The sequence below is a fragment of the Amphiura filiformis genome, chromosome 6, assembly GCF_039555335.1.
Source record: "Amphiura filiformis chromosome 6, Afil_fr2py, whole genome shotgun sequence".
Taxonomy (NCBI): Eukaryota; Metazoa; Echinodermata; class Ophiuroidea; order Amphilepidida; family Amphiuridae; genus Amphiura; species Amphiura filiformis.
Genome location: NC_092633.1, coordinates 16,523,966 through 16,535,359, shown reverse-complemented (window position 1 = coordinate 16,535,359; position 11,394 = coordinate 16,523,966).

The window sequence follows — 11,394 nt, the reverse complement described above, 5'->3', positions numbered from 1 at the left end:
ACTGTCCCAATTTGAGCACATTCCTATAGGCTACCTAGTCTCTTTCTCAACATCACAATAGTTCATTGACTTCTGGCTTCACTTGCATGCATTGCCTGTACAAACAACATGGCTATGTCTCTATCAAGTATTACAATGAACTTGACTGTAAGCCTGTGGTGAAGTCTACAAGGGATTTCATGGTACTCAGCACTTGGTATGTGGAGTCAACACAAGGCCAAGTTGACATTCAGGGAAATAAACAATGACAAAATAGGTTACAAAAGGATCAATTGTCATAACTACAGATTCCCTCAATACAAAATGCAAGGAATGATTTCAACTGATGACAAATCTAAGATTGACAATATCTGTGATGTAAAATAAATAAATATACTGAACTAAAAAAGTAAAATTGATTAAATTTACATACAAGTTGTATCCAGGGTGTAACTTGAAAACATCACAGTTTTCAAGGCATGGATTGATTGAGATGCCTCGGCCCACCCTTTTCACATTAGAAAATTTCTTGGGCGGATGTGCCACGGTTTTAGGGTACCTTTTCAACAATTTTGGTATATTGATGGGTGGGTTTGTAAAGACCAATGCGCCCAATGGGGCACATTTGGGCAAAAGTGCCCTTAAGTAGCTAACCCATTAATTAGGGCAAATTTGGGTGCTTTTTTGCATGGGTGTTTTTTGTGAAAAAATGGTATACTGATGGGTGGCAAAAAGTAGGTATAGAGAAAGTCAGCATCCGAAAGTCTGTGTGGCACGTCCCCGTAAATTTTGTTTCGAAGACAAGATAAGATTCCCATAAAGACGAAACAGTAATCTTTAGTGGGGACCTACATGTAAATTTTAGATCAATTAATGTTCATTTTCACTAAATTCAAAAAATATATTTGGCGCATATATAAAACTGAAATAAAATTCTGGCTCCTAAACCACATAAACTTCAGCACGGTTGGGTATCACAAATCGTTATGACAACTACTGCACTGAAAATTCAGCAACTCAAGGCAAGTAGTTATTGAACAAATATTGGTTTTCCTCATTTTGACTGTAACTCCACAACTGCTGTTTGTGCTGAAATAAAATTTCCAGTGCAGTAGTTGTAGTCCCTGCCCCTATAATATGCGCTATAATTTTTGAGAAAAATGCAAAAATAGGCACAAAATTGGGCAAGGGTGTAGTACCCCCTTAACATATTGAAATTAGGAGTCTCAAATCGGTGTATTTCCAAAGATATGATCAAAAAAAACTGTTGAATTAGTCTAAAATATGGTATACCACATTTGAGACTAATTTGACAGTTTTTTGATGATTTCTCTGTTTCAAGCGAATTTGGAACGCCTAATTTCAGCATGTTAAATGAGAAAAAATAAAATATGAGCTTTCACCTGATACCAAAATCAGCATTTTGATGTTCGGGTAAAGTGAGGGGATGAGGTTGTCAATCAGGTTACCCACCTTTAACTGGGAAATGAGATACTATAAGTCTAAGAGACCTATTTTTTTTAAATTGGTGCCAATAAAAATTATTTCATAATGTTCTGAATGATTGTTATTTTGTATCTCCCCCCCATTTTCCCCCTATCCTCAAATGTATACGGAGAGGTTAGTACAAGAAGACTGATACTTAGGAATACATTGAGTTTGATTTAAAGGGACCATTGAAAGAAAATATTATTTGGTATCAAAATAAAGCCCATAAAATATAGAATCAATATCTAAAACTATTGAAGAACTAACTATTTTAGAAATAAAATACAATGAAAACAACGTACTCGATTTATTTCCCTTCCGACGCTACATCAATGGCGTCATTTATCAAAAGTAGAAAATTGGGCGCTTTCGGATTCCGCCATTGTGGTTCTAAGGGCTCATATTGAAATACCCTACCACTTTTCACACAGAAAGAAGGCAAGATTCCCCGCTAAGCGCCGCTACTCAGGAAAGCTCTGTCATAAAACGGATGGATTATATGCATCAGTGCTACACCCTGCCCAGGATTTTAACAAAAGAAGCCTAGCACAGGAAAGCTGCAGGATGGCGCACACCTTCCTGTGTAAGGGAATTTCAATATGACCCCTTACGTGTTTTGTGTTGCGTTGACTTTTTTGCCGGGATAATTTGACAACAGCGATCGCGATCTAAATATCAGATGCAATAATCATGATAATACAACCACTTATATAATTATTTAAAGGTCAAGTAAAAAAAAAATACCAGTTGATTGTCCACATGTTATCAAAAAGATGAAGTGGAGGGCCTTTTTATTTATCATTTATTATTTTTTTACAATGCAAACGGATCATTTAGGCCTATGTATTATTCCCGGACATTATTAGTTGTGTAACTTGTAGAGGAGGATGATAGGATCAAGGCTCTTGTTAATTATTTGATGGTTTTCTGAGAGGATGATTAAAACAAAGCCTCTAAATTGAAATGCTTATTATAGGACAGAAGCAAATCTAATCAATTGACAATATTATTAACTTTTGAAACATTAAAAAAAAGAAGTTTTCCCTTATAATAAATAAAATAGCATTAAACATTTCAGACTCCCTCAATGGCAATGCCATGCGAAGCGGGCGGGATGATCAATTGTTATTTTTTTATCATCATCAAGCATGCAGCTTCCTATTTTACTTACATGTATTCGTAAATTCAACCCCCGGTCAACATGCCCAAGATATGATTCCGATGACTTGATATAGGCCCTACATGGCATGTATAAAACCATAAAACTAATTATGAGTAGGTCTAGGCCTATGATTTAGTGACAATGACGAAGGAAGGGAATATCGCCAAGATTTGCCGCAACACATAAATTGTAGATGATGTGCCGGGCTTGAGCACCTCCCATTATTTATTATAGGCCCTATGTATATTTTCCGTAGGGCCTACCTTAAAATATTCAAGAGATAATTATTTTTCCCAAAACCTGACAATTGGTTAAAAAGCCTTTTTTTCCATAAGTTAACTTTCAAAAGTGCTTATTTTCATACCCCAAACATGCCAAAGTAGGCATAGGCCCTTTTATTTTGCAAATTTATTCCCCTATACCATGTGTTATATGGGACACTTGCCAATATTATTTGAGCCGTTGGCACTGGGGCAGTGGCTGAACGGCAGATGAAGAACATGACATGCAAGCTGTAATTAAATAAATTATGAGGAGCGCCTACAAACATACATAGGCCTTCAAAAAGCCTATGCTACAAAAATAAAAGTACAAACATCAAATGGAAAATATTATGGGCCTACACTTATTTTATTCCATGGATGGTTAGGTTCGGGTAGGCCTAGGGCCCTAGGCTATCTTGAAATTGATGTCAGTCATTTCTAAAATGAAATATCCAGTCGGGCGCTGTATTTTACAAGATTTATACCCAATCAACATAAACTTTGTAATTGTAGGCCTACCTTTGATAAAACGCTTGGACACTTTGCACTTTCAGTGGGATCGAGTTGAGATTGGATTAGGCCTATATTATAAGCATTTCCAAAACGCATAAACTAAAGGCTGACAGTAAATATTGTTCATATGATTGTTTAGAGTGGCCTTTATATGTTCCTCTCGTGGTTCTTTATTTTCAAATTTGTTTTTTCATAGGCTTTTAAAAATAAATTTCGGCTTTTATATATATAGCGCCTTTTCCCAGATCTTGGAGGGTTAAAAGCGCTGTAATTTAGCTGCCAAAATAATCACAATCAGATCGCATCATCTAGGCTGGATGCTGCCGAACCTGGGCACCTAGCCGCACTTGGATTGTAACATCCACCAATTATCTTTTCAGCTCCCCAAATTTTATTGGGTGAAGGGAGTTTTTGATAACCAAACAAACAACTACATGTAAATCACCAATTTTTGAGAAGCAGGAGGAAACTGAGATCCCGGAGAAAACCTGCGAGCATGTATCACGGGATCCTGGGATCGGGATACACCAAGTTCACATGAGTCTTTTGGCCACGCGCCAAGGCTTGAAGTTGAACCCGGGACCTCAGTGGTGCAAGGCGAGGAAACAACCGCGCCAACTCGCTCTCCCAAGCCTGGCTTTTGTTTTGAACCTGGTCCAATAAGTGTGTCTCTACACGGAGCGACCATTTAGGAACAAACAAACACACTTTAATCACTGTAATTCAGCTTCCAAACTTGAGTCAGGATCGAAACTATGTTTTAGGCCCGGGCGGTTGTAAACCTAGGCACGCACGCCCGGGCTGAGGTAGGCTAATTAGGCCTGAAGAAATTAAGTCGCATGTCATGGGCTAACCCGAAACATCATTGCCTTCTCTTTCCTATCTCACCAGATATTTCAGAGGAAATATAAGTAAAGAGTTGCTATATCAGAATGCCTCAGTCAAAACAAATGATACTCTCTTGCAAAAGCCGAGCACTTAGCACTGACAGCTTTGACTTTGTCAATAATTATGTAGGCCTAACTTACTTACCGGTATGTTTCCCCGTTGTTGGCCAATTTTGTAGGCCTAGCTAGAATTTATATATATAGGCCTATCATAGTAGTCATTGTAGCTTTGTAATTTATATTATAATATCCTTTTTAATATACTTGTTAGGCCTAAAAGGCACAGAAAAGTTCATTGCTGTAAACACGTTAATGCGTTGGTTTAGGACCAAGTCTGGCCTATGCAGTGTTGCCATGCAGCGGAAAGGATAACCACTTTGACTTGACGTCACAGGGGTTGCCACGTGTCTCTGCACATATGAATTGGGCGGAACAACGCGACATTGGGCGCTTTGTCTTTATTTGCTGATTTGGGGGGTAAAATGAAGGAAAATTGCGTTTATCATTTTAGAAATGGATTCTATATGTTATTAGCTTTATTTTGATACCAAATATGTTTTTCTTTCAATGGTCCCTTTAAACAAAAAGCAAGCTACCGTAATTATACTTTTAATTTCATAAACATTTATGTGTGTTTGTATATATTGGGACTGGCGAAAAAAGTGGCGATACCCAAATAGAATGAACAAAAGCGCATATAAGCATTGGTAAAAGGCCACTTATAAGTTATAATGAAACCTTGACAGGGCCGGATTTACCATTGGGCCAGATGGGTAGTAGCGTAGCCAGCGAGGGGGGGGGAAGAGAAAATCAGGAGGGCAAAGGAAAAGAAAAAGGGCAAGGAGCCCCTTTTCTAGCAAAATTCAGGGCCAAAATAGTGTAAATTTAGTACCATTTTTTTTCGCGCTACGCGCCCACATCATCCCAATAAGGCCCTTTTCGGGAAGCTCAAAGACATACAGTCTCTATGTATTGTATGATGCAACTGCAATTTTTTTCGCCTGTGCCCCCAAAATTTTATTTTGCCCCCTGACCAACAAAGCTGGCTACGCTCCTGCAGATGGGCCCAGGCCCAGGGCCCCCAAAATTTGGAGGCCCCCAATATGGCCAAGTGCATGTTTCTTTTTCAACCGTGGGAAAAGTTTAAAAAATAAATTATTGAGCATCCAATTATGTCATGTGCATTGTGGCATGTGGGCATGATTTGACCTGGGTTATTAGCATAAACATGGTATTAAAGAGGTCACAAAATCAAGTAGATTTTTTAGCCTCGCTCACCTTTTTAGGGGGCGATTTTAATGAATTCTGGAGCCGCCTGTTTTGAGAACTGGTTTCAGGGATCTACAATGTAGGCAGTTTTCTTGCATCGCATTTGGTAGCGATAGACTAGACAAATTGTATGGCAATAACAGTTTTTTGTGTCACATTTTGCTACGGCCAACGCTGACGGTAATATTCTTTATTTACTACTCAAGCCTTTCATATTAACCTTTTAAGCTGATTTATGAGGACAATATTTGAAGAGATTTGTTTCAAAACCCCTTACACCCACTTGAGCAATTTTGAGAACACATCAAAACATCATCAAAAAAATCACTGATATACCGTATTGTTTGTAATAAATGCTCCCCCTCTAATAAATGCCCCCTCTATTTTTTCTGTGAAAAATTGACAAAAAAATGCAAACATTTTCATGCTATATCGTGTGAGTAAGCTTAAAAACTTGCATCAGTCATGTCAATTTTGTCAGTGACGATCGCAAATTGCCTGGACAAAACCTATAATAATTATGACTCACACTTCCATCCATTCCATTTTTCACCAGATTCTTGCTTGATGATGCACTTACGGGTGTAATTTTGATGTATAAACCACGAAAATGATAGGCCTATTTTCCATGGACGTCGCCATAATACTAGTACCCATATAGCCAGAATCCTCCTTTCTACAGGAGTACCATCGGAAAATTTAACCCGATTTTAAAGTTTTCACTGACAATTCACCTTCAATAAGCGCCCCTTTTGAAAAATGCAATGACCCGGGCGTTTATTACAAACAATATCTGTAAGGGGTTTGCAACAAAGGCACGCTTTTGGCAGGCCCGCTAAAAACTGCTTTTGTTGCAAACGGGTGGACTTTTTTGATGATTTTTTTATGCTTTTTCAAAATTGCTCAAGTGGATGTTAGGGGTTTTGCAACAAAGCTCTTCATTTGTGTACACCCCGGGGTGTTTATTACAAACAATACGGTCAGGGGGTTTGCAACAAAGGCACGTTTTGGCAGGATGCTCATCCTACTCAAGCATCCCGCCAAAAACTGCTTTTGTTGCAAACGGGTGGACTTTTTTGATGATTTTTTTGATGCTTTTTCAAAATTGCTCAAGTGGATGTAAGGGGTTTTGCAACAAAGCTCTTCATTTGTGTATTTTTGATAATAGACCGGTCGGCTATTTGTTTTGGTTATGGAGTCAAAAAAAAAGAAGAAATACTGCCCGCAATTTTTTGGGTGGGGGGATTTGATCTCGCTTTTTCTCACATTTTGAAGTTGCCATCTCACATTTTTGGTCAAAAAATTGTGTTTTTTCTAGGCCTTTAGATGTATACAAAATGTAAAGCATACATGTGTATGTACCTCATGTCTTACCGTAAGTAATTTCATTGCAATAGTCTCAAAATTGAGCGCTTTTTCTCATAGAACGGCTTCCGCGCTGAAGTTCTCTCTTACCCCACAACATCACGATACAGCCAATATCACGATTTGTTTGTGGCCATAATATGCGATATGGAAAACACTGGCGATGCCCATGCTTAGCTCACGCCTCAGTTTGTTATGAATAACAGAAACTGGCTGTCCAAATTCAATTTAGGAAAAACCAACACTCGATCGTGGAATTTAATTGTCAGTTTGTCACTATATGACTGCAAAACTTAAATTTGTTACCAGTGTTTTATTAGTTTTTGAGAAAAATGCAAAAATAGTCACAAATTTATCAAGGGTGTAGTACCACCTTAACTTAACTTACTCGATTCCACTGACTATTTGGCGATCAAAATATACACAGTTACCAACGACAGAAATTTCAACAAAAAAAATTAAACCAAGGACTTTTTTTCACTTGACTGTGAGTCGATCATCAACCGGAAGTGACGTGACATGGACCAACAGAATAGGCAATCTTTACTCAAATTCAAGATACTGTACAGAACCTGCCTCATCAAAAAATTAGACAAAATAATCAAGACAATCTATTTTTGAGGTCATTGTGTGAAATGGGAGGGTTTTGTTTTGGGCTGATGTATTGTTCCGAGGGAGCGGTAGCTCCCGAGGAAAAATACTGAGGCCCAAAACAAAACCCGACAATTTCACACAATGAACTCAAGTGCAAAAGTTTATATTATTGACATTCATTACCATTGTACGGTATCTGATATTTTGACCAAATCAAAATTACAGTTCATGTTATTTCATGTCATAAAAACGCTGTTAAATATAACCAGTTTTAGTTATTGTTATTACCTACCCTACAAAAAAGTTTAGTGTATGGTCGCATGTCATAAGTTGGGTACAATTTCCATTACATGGTAAAAAATGACAAAAAATGTATTCTTTGATATGTTGTATATATTGACAATCTCTAATAATTAACTCCATTTTTAACCTTGACACCTGCTTAATTTTTGAGATAATGCTTAATTACTAATTAATTAATACACAGGCGTCTATGTAAATCTCAATTTTCAAATGCGTTTTTCTCAAATCGGACCTCAATTACAAAAATGACTGTAAAATTTTTATTTTATGCAAGAATGTCATCAGATTTGGAGGATATGTTCTCAAAACATTAATGCTTCAAATGAACTATTTAAAATAATTGTATGTATGTTAATTACATTGTAAAGGTCAATGACCTTTTTATGAGTAATTAGCGAGATGGTTATTCTATTATTGAGGAAATGAATATCAAGAAGAGAATTGTACATTAGCATATTGCTAAAAATACTGAAATTCAACTGGGATTTCATTAAAAATTTAAAATGGAACATATAACCCTTTAGGTGGTATTACACACCTTGATAAATTTATGACTATTTTTGCATTTTTCTCAAAAAATAATATCACACTGGTAACAAAAGTCATGTATATTATAGGGTAAGGAATCCAGTTATTAATGGAATTTCAGTGACTCAATCCAAGCGGCACGTTATTTATGATAAGAAAAGAGTTACCGCTAGAATGTACCTCACTTCTTAACATATAATGAATCCCTTGTCTTGAATCACTGAAATTTCAGTGAAGTAATTGGATTCCTTGCCCTATAATATACATATAACTTTGTTACCAGTGTGTAGTTACTTTTTGAGAAAATGCAAAATTTGTCACAAAATTTATCAGAGGGTGTAGCGCCACCTTAAGTAGTCAGTAATTGTTTTAGTTGTGCAAATTCAACATTCAAAGCTGTCAATACATCATACCCTCCCTAGATTTGAAAAAGTAACCAGTAGTTTTGACATGCTGACATGTGAATTTTCACATATGCCCTATTGCACACTCCCGCGTCCGCCTGCTCCACATCCGCCTGCTCCACCACCCCTGGCATTTTTTATTTCAACTGATGTGATTTTTTTACTGAATAATTTATAATTATATGCTTCAGTAGACTGAAAGAGTATAATATTAGGCTTAAAATGAGGTATCAACCACTGCTGTAGGATATGGGGTTACGGAAAGCCAATCAAATTTGTATCACAATTTTCAGAAAAGTGTAATCCCTCCACCCTTAGTAGCATACCCAACTTATGACATGCGACCGTATACACTAAGGCTGGCATTTTTACGGGCTAACGGTACCGCCGAGATTACATTAGCTGGGCAGGAAATTCCCTGCCCGGGTGCCCGAAATTTTTTTTTTTTTAAGTTTTTTATTTTTTTCGGTTTTGTAGTGTCCCTGGACCTAGACCTAAAAGCTAGGATCATTCATGGTTGACCTAAATAAAAAAATAATAATAAAAAAAATATAAGAATTTTGCACGGTGTTTTGTGTTTTTAATAAGAAAATTGATACTTTGTATTCATGTCACACTCTATTAGTGATATCAAAATGCATACAAACTTGTAAAAACCTTTTTTAATGGCACTGGTGTGCTTTCGGGCACTGCTGCTGGTGCTACATGTAGGATCCACAGAGAACCTGGCGCCGGAGTGCCCTCTGGCACTGCTGCCGTGCTCGGATCCACAGAGAACCTGGCACCGGAGTGCTCTCTGGCACTGCTGATGGTGCTAATTGTATAATTAATAATATCAAAATGCATTTTAATATCATTAATAGAGTACATGACATTATACAAAATATCAATTTTCTTATTAAAAAAACACAAAACACTGTGCAAAATTCAAATTTTTTTAGGTCAACCATGAATGATCCTAGCATTTAGGTCTAGGTCCATGGACACTACTATACCGGGAAAAAAAATAACTTTAAAAAAAAATGTTTTTTTTTTTTTGCAATTCAGGTACCCGTTACCCGCCCGAAAAAATGCGCCGGGTACCCGAGTACAAAATTACCCGAAAATGCCAGGCCTAGTATACACACACGCGCACGCTGAAGTCATGACATTGTAGTGCGTCAGGAGTTGCGAGTTATTAATGGCTGCGCAATTTGTGCGCGGTCCGGCAATCAATTTCTTTTGATTGGATCTTACATTGTAAGCATCGTGTATATAATTAATGAGGTTATGATCCAAATTTCAACATAAACAGAATAAAACAAATCGGATCCAAAAATGTCAATGCTGACCGAAAAAATGATCGTGTTAGCAAGATACTCCAGCATCGTAATGTAGTAAACTACTACAAATTCAAAGCTAGAGTATATGCCTGGCTATAATTCTTGACTCTCAAGTGTAAAATAACATTCAGCATGTCATGTGCACGGGTCATGTTGTGAAATTATTGTACATTTAATATGATGCATTACCAACCAGGGTTCGCGCCAGATCGCGTCTTCGCGTCCATGACGCTTTTTTTGAGCGCCGGACGCATTAATTTTGAAATTATCAAACCTTCTGCGTCCGACCGGACGCAATAAATTTCAATGTCAGTCTTCAGAATGCAAGAAAGATCCCCGAAACTCGCCACTTGCCCATCACACTAACTACAATATTCTCCGTTATATGCAAATTATATTATGCAAATTACGTGAGTTCGTGGATCTCATACTCCAAAATTAATGCCAGACAACTATGACGCCATAGAAGTAGCAATGTTTATATGGGTGTATAGTTCAGTGGTGAGGCGAAAATATAAGTGTATCCTGCCCTGCGTGATAATCTTCCAAAATTATACAAGATTTTCAGGATTTCATACATTCCCACATTATTTTAATGCTTCAGCTAGTAAATTTGTGAGTTCCTCTACTCAAAGATGTAGAACTTCTCTTGATTACTGAAGCAAAATTTGTGTTAGAAAGGACACATGAATAATCAGCTTAAGAAGTTAGGGTGCGAATTTTGAACCACATTCGCCTGCAACACTGCAATTGCATCATTACGATTTGCCTCTACCAGCGCAGATAGTAAAGTTTGACTGTTTCACATCATCTAGTAAATTCAGTCCTTCCACATGAAAAAATTACCCAGTAATAAGCTTTAAATGTTACAATTTTCCATGCATGGGTGGCCATGTGGTAATTATTGTCGCAAAATTCTTTAAAACATGATCAGTCACAAAATATCTCCTTGTTTCTTCATTCTTTATTGTTCGCCTTCAGTACGGTACTCTTTAATGTGTTCATATATCACATTACCCAAAAATTCGAGAACAAACTTTGGGGACCCCGAAAATTACCCCGGACCCCAAAATTGGGGGTTGAAGGGGTCCAATGGACCCCGTAAATTTTGACCCAGCGCTAACCCTGTAACCAAGGTACATCCATGACATGCAACTTGTCTGTCCTAGGCTAGCCCCTATTATCTACATTGTAGGTATGCTATTGTTAGGTGAAATTTGCCATCAAACTGCATCATTTTAAAATATATATCAAATTAAAGCCTCCCTGAGTAAAGAAAGCCAACACTGAAAAACCTTTTTTTAGTCATAGCACTTT